The sequence below is a fragment of the Columba livia genome, chromosome 3 (assembly GCF_036013475.1).
Source record: "Columba livia isolate bColLiv1 breed racing homer chromosome 3, bColLiv1.pat.W.v2, whole genome shotgun sequence".
NCBI lineage: Eukaryota > Metazoa > Chordata > Aves > Columbiformes > Columbidae > Columba > Columba livia.
This window is the reverse complement of record NC_088604.1, coordinates 72917904-72930262: the sequence shown is the minus strand read 5'-3', so window position 1 is coordinate 72930262 and position 12359 is coordinate 72917904. Positions and strand designations below refer to the sequence as shown.

General features: G+C 37.9%; 2 long non-coding RNA genes across 3 annotated transcripts in view; one reads left to right on the top strand and one right to left on the bottom strand.

Annotated features, from left to right (window-relative positions):
- LOC135579074 (uncharacterized) overlaps positions 1-6440 on the bottom strand; it is a 45857-nt gene extending 39417 nt beyond the window's left edge. For both annotated transcript variants that reach the window (XR_010471451.1, XR_010471452.1), the window contains exon 1: positions 5837-6440. This is a non-coding gene — a long non-coding RNA (uncharacterized LOC135579074). The remainder of the gene's footprint in view (positions 1-5836) is intronic.
- A 22-nt stretch (positions 6441-6462) lies between these two features.
- LOC110363410 (uncharacterized) overlaps positions 6463-12359 on the top strand; it is a 173671-nt gene continuing 167774 nt past the window's right edge. Inside the window, exon 1 of the long non-coding RNA XR_010471450.1 lies at positions 6463-6661. This is a non-coding gene — a long non-coding RNA (uncharacterized LOC110363410). The remainder of the gene's footprint in view (positions 6662-12359) is intronic.

Here is a 12359-nt window from a genome sequence, read left to right as displayed (position 1 = left end):
ATATATATACATAGCATGTCACAGAGAATTTTCCAAGTTAGATATGTCATAACTTTGTAATTCTTGGATGACATACTTGATGACATAAGCTTATTGCTACACTGAGCAAATGATATGCTTGTACATACACAACATGTTTATTTATATGATAACTTTGCAGATTGTGCATGACCTCTACCATTAGGGGAGCACAGACCTTTTCTAGAGCAGTTTGATCTCTTCCCACAATTATGGCAAAACTCACATTTGGGTGACAGGATCTGTCAATGCCTGCTCAGCCACATACACTGAGGTTCACCTACAGACAATTCATTTGCTTTCTTTTGTAGACTTTCATCTACTGACAAACATAGGCTGGAAAAGTAAAGCTTTACCATTAATCCTAATTTTGAATTTTAAAATATTTTTCTTAATTTTTTTTAATAATTTGACATTTTCAGATAAATAAGGAAATAATAGCACAGAGATCAGAAAGATCCACAGTAAGTAAGTGAACACAAGGAGACTAATATTCAAACAACTCTTGATGTCTGTTTGTATAAGAGGAACTTTGATAAAACAATACAAAGCTATAGAACTTCCCATGAAAAAGCGATGATTTAGAGCACACTGAGCTGTAGCTGAACTAATGAAGCTACTCAGAGACAGAGGTCAAAAAACTCCTAAAAGAACGAACGTTTTAGCATGCTCTAGAGGTGTCTGACTCCAGCAGAACTCTGAACTTTGCCTCTGTCCTTTCTATCCTGCTCTAGTAATTACCTCAGAAGATGACCCAGGTCTGACTTGTTCCCTCTCAGCAGTTGTTCTGCCCTGAGCTTGACAGAAACTGTTTCTTTACTGTGTATGTCACCATTGATGGGGAAAATAACATTTGTTCCTATCTAGCTGTTCCTATTGCCAGGTGACAGGAAAGCAAACAATATTTTGGAAGCTGTTGATATCCCAGCTATTTCTTTAAGTTATTGAATGAAGGACTCCAAAGAATGGTGGTATTGTCCTTGTTTTCAATGTTAAGAGTGGAAAAGAAGAGGAATTCAGATTATGGATTTAAGCAGAGGCTCCTGACTCATCTGCAGGAGGCATCCTTGTCTGGTAAAAATTCTGCTTTTGAGATGTGAAAAAGAAAGAAAGGCTTTGCTGATAGCAACATAATGTTCTTGCTTAAACCAAGCTGAAATAAATCCATTACTTAATGTTGCAGAATTGGAATAAAGTGTGACTGGAGTTCATATGATATAAAAAAATTGCCTCAAATTAAAGAACAGTGTGTACAGATACACTTGGATCTGCTCCATCAAATAATCTATTTTTCCTGTATCAACTAAAATGAGGAGGATGTTAATTCCATTGAGTAAAATTGAAATGCCTAATGTGTCTGTGATGACTAAATGATTTTTTTTCTGGGATGAATTCTGTTTAGTCTGGCAGAATTAAGACTTGTTTTGTTTATAATGTTTGCTACCCCAATAGCTGATCAATTCAGAATCTCTTTACATACACAGACCAATTAGGTTGTTTATTAGGCAGAAGAATTGCAATTCTCAGGTGATTAGCAAAAAAAGAGAATACAAGTGTGTGCATGCATGTGAGATAGTTTAATTCTGTAAACGTTACTATGGATATAATATGAAGTTAAGATACATGATTTGAGAGGGAATACATTTAGTGAAAGTTATCTGCAAATGGACAGATCAAGCAAATGTTTTTATCAGAGAGCTCCTTCAACAGGATTTGAAAGATCTGGGTGGGATTGTTTGGTTGAGCGCATTCAGGGAGGTCTTCCCAAGTTTACGTGCCCAAGCTGTGGCATGGCAGGCCCTGAGTTAATAATTAATTAAAACTGAAGCTGCATTAAGGTATCTAGTGTTGAAATAGACTGAAATATGGGGCAACTGTCTTTGCCTAAGCAGAGGATGAGAGAAAGTGCTTTCCCCTGCTTTTTTTCACATGATTATATTTACTTTTTTATAATTGTTCTCCTGTTTTCTTGCAGTATGATGAGCATAATGAAAATAAATCAACCCCTCATTTTCACCCGCCTAGACATATAGGAAAAAACAGACAGGCAGTAAAATCAAAGAGTAGTAAATCTAGAGCTAATAATAAAATGCTTTTTTGCCCCATGCATTGTCCTTGGCTCATGGAAAACACAGCCTTAGGAGGTCAGCCAGGCAAATCTTGTAGATGCATTTGGTAGCGTTAGGATCATGAATAATTTTTGCAGTTATGCAAGTTAAGACAACGACTCAAACTTCAAGCTTCATTGCATAAGGGAAATGCTCACTGAGGGAGCAGAAATTTTCTTATGCATATACATATATATTCATATACTATTTCCAAATAGTAGTAAATCTATTATGGGCTGTTTATCTTTGAAAACTCAGTTCCTGCAAAGTTCAAAGGCCAAATGGAATAATGAGCTGACCAAGTGTGGCAACCTCGGTGTACCTGTCAAACATCTAGCTGCTTTTCTTAACCAGATCTTGCAAGAATCTGCTAAAAACAAGGACTCTGTACTCAGTGTCTGACTTTAGTATCTCCTATACTTGAGGCAGTTCTGAAGGATCCAGATCAAAGCTTCTTCATTGCTTTTCTCCCCACAACTCTTCCTGGTTCCCCCACTTACATTAATACTAATGCTAATACATCCATGCGAAGTAGCAGTTCAGAGAGGAATACAAACATGACACAAACACATGCCCACTGACACACACACTCTACCACAAACGACTGCATGTTACTTTACAGCTACATGAATCCTGTAACTAATTGCTGGTGGTAAAGGGCTTTGCCCTGCTCTGTTCTCCTTACTTGCAATGGCTCTGGCAATCACCTGACTGGTGTGACAGCTTAGGTTGCTAAAATGGCAGAGAATGCTGTTAGGATAATTTAGGTATGTCATGAAACTGCACCCTGCAGGGCTATTTTGTGTTTGCTCCTCACATTCCCTCATCTAATTGTCAGATTAAGACATGTAAAGTGATGTAAAGTACACATCGGTACATTAGTTTAGGGCCTTTATACTTGCAGAGAGATGCTTAATAGTTGTGGGGAGTGTGGGGAAAAGCAAAAAAGACAGCAGAAAAGAATAGGTGGATGAAGAAAGCATAATTTAAAATCTTTTTTACCCATTCATCTAGTCTGTCTGTGCCTTGCATCAGCTAAGAAACCTTTACCTCTAATTCCCAATATATAACATCACTGTCTTACTTAAATACCTTCAATTTTGTTCTGAATGTGCCTTATCAGTTTCAAGAAATGAGGCATTATGACTTCCCTACAAGTATCGTTCCTCTTATATATCAGAAAAGCCATTTCAACCTGTTTAGCTACATCTCATTTTGGGCTCATTATGAAGTGTATTTCTGATATCTTTCATAATTCTTTCTATATTTTCTGCATTTTAGCTCAGATTCTCCTATTATTAACCATAATTTTACTTAGCACCATCCCCTCAGTGCTTTGTCCTTCTCACAATGTGCATTGGCTTGCCATTATTGAATTTAAATCTGAGTCATTTTTACTTTTCCTGAAACAGTTTCTCAGTTAAGCTTTACAAAGGTCAAAACATCTTCTAGAGTTTAGAGCCTTAATCACATTCAAGCAACTTAAAAGAAAAAAAAATCAATTTAAAAGCTTCCCATGATACTGTTTGTACTCACTAGTAAAATATTGCAGTCACTAATGGGATGCAATTAATAAAGAGGCTTTCTTATACAGATAATGGCACTGCAATTTATTGCTACTTTTTTTTTTTTTCTTTGCAATGGAATATGCATGACTGACAGTCCCAATGTCTTGTTACAAATGGCATTAGGATGATATATGTCCACTATCAGTGTATCATCCAGATTACATACTCTCTTCAGAATGGTGACGCTCCCTTTGGAAGAACCATAAACATTTGAGATGTAATTTGGCATGAGGAGGAGTCTATTGAGAATAGCATTAAACTATATCCTAAAGCTCCTTATTTCTCATTACCTGTAAGATTTCATTTGTACACTCTCCCAGAACCCTCTGCTATCTTTATTTCTATGAGGAGACAAGTTTAACAAAGATTATGGGAAAAAGAATATCTAATCTCATATATGCTTCTCAGTGTTAAAGCTTGTGTTGCCATCTGTACTGTTTGTAAACCAGCATGTACATGGGCTTTACAGCAGTGTGCTGATTGTGATACTGCAAATTCTTCCTGTTGCAGCCTGGATTACTGCACTTTATTAATCCTAATACTGCAGAGCTCTTGTGGCATTTCTTATATGTAAGTAGAATTTGGAAGATGTTACATTGCACTAGTCAACTCTCAATCTCTCTGAACGTTGTGAAAAATCAGATCTTTCAACTAAAGATGGGGCATATAAATAGAGAGCAGGAAACCCTCAATAGTCGCTACCTGGTAATATTGCATATGGAAGAGAAATTATAGGGATCAACTTAAAAGTCCTGGAAACCTGGAAAATGTGAAGAGAGAGAAATATTTAGAATATATTTATTTTATTTTTAACTGAATTCTCTGTACAGAAGAAACAACTCTATCTGTGACAGTTAATACTTATCCTGTTACCCACTGTGCCAGCCAGCAATTCCCAGCAGTCCACAATCAATGTGCTGCATCTATTCAATAATATCACACCAGCTGCTCCAAAGGGTGGAGTGCACGATGTACTACCTGAGAAATGATGTGTGAAGAAAAAAACCTTGATGAACACAAAAAAAAAAACCCTAGAGGTTCTGAAATTCTTGTAATGGAAGCTACTCTGTTTTTCTAAAGAAAACAAATGCAGAAACTTTCATACCAGTAGACAAAAATAGGTGATAAAGTGTTTGGCCTGGTTGAGCATTTTACTGGATACTGTCCACATTGTCTTTCTTTACCTTGGATTTTCATAGTCTGAACTAACAGATTTGCTTTATAATACTGTGTTTTCATAGCAGTGGTAGTGCTGTTGTAGCTGTGATGGAAGGGCTAGTGTGTCAAAACTTTGTTGTTTTTATTTTCCAGTTAAGTTGACCTTGCACACAATACCAGTTTTACATACAAATCACACTTTCTGTATTGCTACTGCACTTTCCCTCCAGACTCCTCCCAAGTGGCTGTAAGTGCGACCACACTGGTCTCTGGTGAGGTGGGAATCTATTACAGTAGCCCTGTTTCATAAGTTACCAAAACAGGGTCATTGACCTGAATGTTGCCCATGCAGTGCTTATGGGAAACCTGATACATTTATACATTTTCCAGTAAACTGCATGATTTTTTTTTTTTTTTTTTTTTTTTAATTAGGTTTGCTAGAACAATTCTGAGGCAGTAGATACAGATGGGTAGGAAGGTGATCTGGTCAGCTGATAGAAAACAACCTCAGCGTAGGTACAGTGAATGATTCCCTTTTATTAATGTGCCTCTTTACAAATGTGTCTTTTCTTCTAGCTTCAATCAGAAAAGATAAAAATGGGTAATACAGAATTAAGGGATCCGTGCTCTGGAAGGCAGTTTACTTCTCTCACTGCTTCCTCATTGCTAGGGCTCTCCTGAAAACTGCACATTAGGGCTATTGTACAAAATGTGGGGACAGTTTGCCTATGATTGCATAGTTAAAAATAGTAGTAAATTGCATATACCCCCTGTGCATTGAATTCAGCAAAAGCAAATTTAACTTGGGGATTTTCAGATTCTTGAGCATTTGCATTTACATTTTATCATTCTATTAAATGTGTGGTATGCATAGCTTCTAAAATTAATGACAAAAATATCTGAAAAAAAAACAAACAAAAAACAATGAAATAAACCAAAACAAACCAGAATGAACAAATGAACAAACAAAAGAAATCTACTCACTGTTCTCTTGACTCATTACTGGTGTAATGATGGCCAAAACCCCTGCTGACTGAAACAGTTCTGTGGGTGAGCCACGTAGGGACAGTGGCTGGTTTCAGAGGAAGGCTTGACTCCTTGGCTCCCTTCCACACTCTGGAGACAAGTATGTTTTAACAGACACAGATCGTTCTACAACCTGCTTGTATCCCTCCATACCCAGTCTCATCTGCTCTGTCTTGCAGTTCTGTCTCCTTTCCCAGCATATACTGCTTTCTTTCCTGTATCCATGCTTTTGGTCAGAGAATCTACATATTCCTTCTCAGGATGTCTAGATCAATTCCTGAGTTCCTTCTTTCCCGTTTTCCAGGTTATTTTGTTTGGTTTGTGTTCCAGAATGTGCTTGTTCTTCCTGAAGACTTCACTCCTCGTCCAGCTGCTTCTCAGTACCTAATATTTGGCTCATCCAGGCCTGATCTTCCAAGTCAGTATTTTACCCAGTAACCTCCCCTCCAGCACTGGCTCCTGTTTCCTGGTTGCCTCATTCAGATGGTGTCAGCTAGGTCCCAAGCCACACTTGGCATGAAATACATGAAGTCTATGACCTTTCTTCTAATCTTCCTGCCTTATTCAGCCAGCCCCCAAATCTCTCTGGCATGGTCCAACTCACACTTCCTTCATTCCTCATCTCCTCCCCACCTTTATTTGTAGCACTGGGCATTCTCCTGTACAGTTCCTGGGAAGATCCTGGGCTCCAGCAGTGGTGGTAGAAGGAGAAATACTCTTGGTTCGGGTGCTTGAAATTGCAGGAAATTCTCCACTTGATCTAGGCTAGAACATTCATTGAAGGTAAGGACTTTGTGCTTTTTTCTTTTATGGGGAAGAGAGAGAGTAATTTCTAAATGGTGAACTTCTATCATGTCAGCTGTAGCTTTTAAAATGCATACATAGCTAAATTTGACTGACTTCCCACAAGAATGGGTGTCAGTGCCAACTGACTTTAAAGAGCAGGACCTTGAAACATAGCCACTTCAAATCTTGGCTTCACCGGTTGCAAAAGTGGTTTCAGCATGAGTAAAGCAGTCTCTCTGCATAGATTCATATGGGGGTTATGTTTCCTTTAAACAATTCAGTTTTCTGCAAATAGAGGTAAAATTAGATAAATCAGTGAGCAATGAAAAGAAAGGTCCCTTAAAAGGAGATGGTAAGAAATTCCAATTTCTCTATTTTTCATACAGCCAGTATATTGTAACTGGTTGATTGCTCAAAAGTGGTCTTCCAACCCTTTCCTTCCTTGCTGGTCCATTCCAGACAGAAAGTCTTAGGAGAACTTGGAAGTTTGTCTGTGTAGCACAGTCCACAGGAAGGTGTTTTTGCAATAGGCAAAGGGGGCATGAGAGTTTCTAGTAGTGATGGTAGCACAGAGTCCTTAGCATCTATAATATTAAAAACATTATTTTATCCTGGCCTGGGTAAGATTCACATAAAGCGAGTGAGCACAGAATCTTTGCAGTAGTGTTAGTTTCCTCACCCTTGACAGAGTGTTCTTAGGGAATAGCCCTTTCATGAGTATTCTCTGTTTACTTCAGAGGTGGAGACGGTCTCTGAACACAGTACCAGTCATGCTGAGCACAGGTTGTTCACAAATGAGTGCACAAATTGCATCTGTTTAATACTTTTTGTTCCTATGTTTTGTTTTCTTTTCTTTTTAGCATTCAAGATTCATCCTGACCTGTGCTATGTAAACCTCGGCACTGCACCATCAAGCATCCTAGTGCAACCATGTCTTTCAGATGTATATCATTTTTTTTAGTGATAAGCAGCAAGCTTCATAAACTTAAGTGCAGACAAAGCTAGAGAGCACAGATGATGAGGAACATGAACCAGCTATTTGCAGCTCAGATGCACACATGCTGGTTTTTTTTTTTTCCACTAAGGTTTTGTCCATTGCCTTTCTTACTTTGAAAGGGCTCATATAGTAATTTGTAGGTTCTGATGATGAGATCAGAATCTTCTGTTTTTCAGCAAAATTTGATTTCCCATCTGCTTCTGGTAGATCTTTGTATTCATCAGACTCTGAGGAATAATCTTGTCATTCTTGGCGTACGGGAAGTTATGAGCATAACTCATGCCCTTTTAATGTTCTTGGGTGTTATCTGAATAAATCACTGACATTAAAGTCTGTAACCCTTTTTAGTCCAAACCCAGACATTTTCAGAGCTGAAGCTCCTCCGTGTAACTAATGTCGTTCTTGTGCCACATGTATGCAATGTCACTCACTTCAAAAACATTTACACTGTGCCTTGGAAATGGTAACATCTTTACATGGAAGTAATTACAGGTTATTTAGGGGCTGTCACTCCCTCTTTGCAACTTTCATCACTGTCAGCAGCGGCATGAAGAAGCCAAGCAGACATTGTTCTTTTGTTAGGTTTTGCTAGTTTCTTTCCAGATCAGAAATATTCTCTCTTAATAGTGGCCTGAAGGTTCAGGTGATAAGGTGCAGGTGATCCAGCCAACACCACACCTCTGAATATCAGTCTGGACCATCTCTGGTTCACTCAGCCCTTATGAATTGTCACTGTAAAGATTAACTATACTTAGTTCTTCTTACTGTACTTGCTGCTTCAGTTCTCCATCTCTCTTTTTAAAACTGAAGAAGAGCTATGGGATTACTGGATGAAGTTTATTCTTTTTATTTTGTCCAATTGCTTCCTTACTATTTTATATCCCAAATTTATATCCTAAATTTTTGTCTCCCCCTAGTTTTTCCCCCACAGATATGGATAATACTTTCTGTAAGAATTAACCTGCTGAATAAATAATGTTCATTCAAAACAATTTATTTACGTGAGTTGAGAGAGTCAGACAAGTTAAATGAACAAACCTCATTGGAATCGATTGTTGTCAGAGCTGTCTGTGACTATGATGAAACACCATAAGAATTAATTAAGGAATAATTTTTGCAGAGTGGGGAAGGTGGGCTGAGTCCACCTAAGTAGCACTGATGTTGTGTGATCATTTAGGTTTATATGTATTGTCTACAGAGCTTATTTTTATGGTGGTCTCTCTCCTACTTTCCAGTATTCTTCATTATCCTTATTAGTGTTATTCAGGCTGAAAACATCTCATGTTTCTGTGAATACTAGGTTGTGGGAACAAAAAGCCTGGTGCTGTGGAGTTCCAGAAATAAAACAAGAAAACTAAATCAAACCAGTATGTGCCATATCATTATCCTTGTGAGAGCTTAACTAGCAGTAAAGGTTTTGGTTTTCACCTCTTTCTTATGAATAAGGCCTGGTTTTCAAATTTTTTGTGCTGGCTTAACACATATGTTGTGATAGAAAAAACATCGTTCAGAGGTTAAAGTACCAGCCTGAGGTCAGGGAAATCTGTATTTAGTTCCCTGTTATACCAACTGTCTAAAATTATTTTTAAAGTTTGTTATGCAGACAGGATCCTAAATCTCTTTGCAGTCAGTGAGACCTGGGCTTCTAGTTTCCTTAAACAGAAATAAGCAATAAAATAACTCATTAGTCTTTAAAAAACACAATAATCTGTGAAACATTAATATCATCATTTCCAGAGGCACATGAAGGCAGATTTTGAGGCATTTAAGAGTTAAAGTACTGGTGACACATCACTTATATAAAAGAGGACATATTTTCTCAGAATAAGAAGAGAGGATTTTATTTTTCCACGAAAATACTTTTCTGTACACTAGTGTTGGCCTGTTCATTGGAGACCATAATATACAATATAACAAGCAGAGTATGTAATTTAACTGCACCATCTTCTACTGATACTCTTTTTAGCATTTAATTCAATATATTTCTTTCTTTTTTCACCACTCTATCTTTCCTGTTGTGGTGATGCAATATCAAATGCTTTCTTGAAATCCATATAAAATTCTGAACACTCATTTATTTTTATTGTGCAGTCATTCCGGGTTATATATTCCATGCAACTTAAACTCTTTTATTGGCAACATTTGGTGCTTGGATGATGGAAGAAGCTCTGCACTGGGTGCCTGTTTCAGAGTGCAGTCAGATTTGTTGGCCATAGCACTGATGTATTTATGTTTTTCTAAACTGTTCTGTCACTTTAGTTCTCAATTACTAGTTCTATGTTCTGTTGTAGTATACTTTGTGTCATAAATTTGGATAAATTTCAAACATAAATTTAAAAAAAAAAAAGATTATTTAGAAGAAGGTTTATAATTCTTGCTGTTCCATAGCCCTTTGAGGGTTGATTTCTCTGTTTGTTTAAATTTTATTTTAGAGAAGATTTTTCCTAAACTGCTTTTTTTCCTTTCTTTGCACTTGTACTGAGTAAGTCATCTTTTATAGATGCCAAGTCCATGTTCTGTGCTCATCCAAAACATTCTTAGGCTTCATTTCACTTCAGGAAGAAAGCATCTCAGCACAGCAAAACTGAAGAAGAGTTTGCGGTGAGCATGCTGCATATACTAGCAACCCTTGGGAATACATGAAGTCTGTGTCGGATCGTCACTCTACTAGCATAGGATGAGGCCAGTGCTAGCACCTTTTCACAATTTTTATTGCCTGCATTGTCAAAGGTACCTTGTCACTTGCTTCCATCATACTTTTGTTTTGTGGTAGCTTTTTTTCATACTTGGTTGTGTGAGCTTATGAGAGAATGCGAGGCTGTTCAGAAAAAATGTTGCTGCTTAGAGCAAGAGCTGCAGACCTGTTTGAAAGCAGGGCTTTGCATCATTTTAATAGCCACAAGAGTGAAAAAGAAACACATGGGTTATAGTTTAAAAGTTACTGGAAACTGGGGTTGCAGTGGAAGTTCCTGGTAGCATATGTACTTTGCAACTGAGGGTTTGATCTGTAGTAGTTAAAATTAGCAAAAAGGAGTTGCATCAATTTAGTAATAAATTTTTGGGCTATACATGAAAGTCTGTTCCCAGACAGGAACCTCGCTAATGCAAATGTTTCCAAATTCCAGCCTCAGATCACTGATGGTCTCATTTAGGGTTGTGTCCACTGTGACATTTACTGTTGGTCTCAGTGTTGCCTTGACCAAGCTCAAGCTGTCTCATCATCACCACCCTTCCTAACCAGAATCATCTGTACTGACATGGAACTGTGGGGTTGCTGCTCACTGATTTCCCATGCTGGAGGCCTGCGGAGTGGGTGAAAACACGGTTAAGAGGGAGGAGGTTGGAGGTGAGGACTGCAGAACTTCCAGGTCTGAGGTGAACTGTTGTTTGCAATTGAGTTGAGGGGCTTGCAGGAGACTACAGCCTAGTCAGCAGACACTTTTGTAGGCATAACTCTAAACTGAACCCCCACTAGGACTGTAAGCACTGTGCTGTAACTAGAAATCTCTCTTGCGACTGCTTAGACGAGATTTAACAAGGCATTGTATATTGTCTTATATTGCTATAGTTTTGTGGAAATCTATCATAACATTTGCTGGAGAATGATCATAAGTCATGTTCAGTAATTTTGATCAATAGAATTTTATAGTATGGTTACAGGTCTTTATTGAATAAAACAGGTACATAAAAATTCTGTAAGAATCATATTCATTTTCAGAAGCCTCTTGAACTCCAAGGGAACCTTTTGCGTTCCCCTCTATTAGGCCTTACAGGATTTTTTGTAAGAACAGTTTCTGTTTAGCCAGGCATTGGTAGTGCTAAAGCAGTCTCTGGCTCTTTATGAGGCCAGGAATCTCAGAAAGGTTCTCCATTTACTGTGGACCAGATTCAAAGTCTGCTGTATAGTCAGTAAAAATCTTTGCATTGATTTAAATAAATGTTGGCTCAGGTCCTGTAATAGTGGCCAACTGTTTCTCTGCCATAATGGTCATGACAGTGCTTTTAAAAAGTCTGTCTTTTTCTTTCTTGGTAAATGTACCATATGCCAGCCTCATAATTAGTTCGAAAACACTGTGTGTATGTTCAAAGGGCACTGAATAGCTCTGTGTATGGAGAGCTAGCAGACGTTAGGAGGGTGTTTCTGCTGAGCCATTAGGCACATGCTTACTGTTGGTGTTGCTGCCTCTGCTGTCCACTTCCTGCTGTGGTGATAAGTGCACAGATATATTATTTTTTTCAGTATTGCTATTTTTTTAAAAGCTGTTTCTCCTTTGGATTTCCAAAATAGCACATCTAAGATTCTATGTAGGAGATATTTTGTCTGTGTATAATATATAAAAAATTGACTACCATCTTCATTATTTTTCCAGTCTTTCTACTGAACACAGTCATTTAGTCAGTTCCAATAACCATACTTCATTTATCAAAAGGGAAATGCAGTAAAATTGTAACGCCAAATCTCTGATCAGGTGTGTGGAAGTGAAAGCTTGGAGTTTTCCTTTGCTCTCATGCGATCTTTGCCCCTGAAATGAATTCATCTGTTATTTTCTGTGCTTGCTTCTGGAGTCCGGAAAACATTCTGATGTCAGTCCACCTGGTGTGCACATCCCTGCTATGTATGCAACTGTGCAGCTTAAGTATAGAACTTCTTCTGTAGTGTCTATCATATTAACTGCTAAAGCCATGGAAGTAATATTT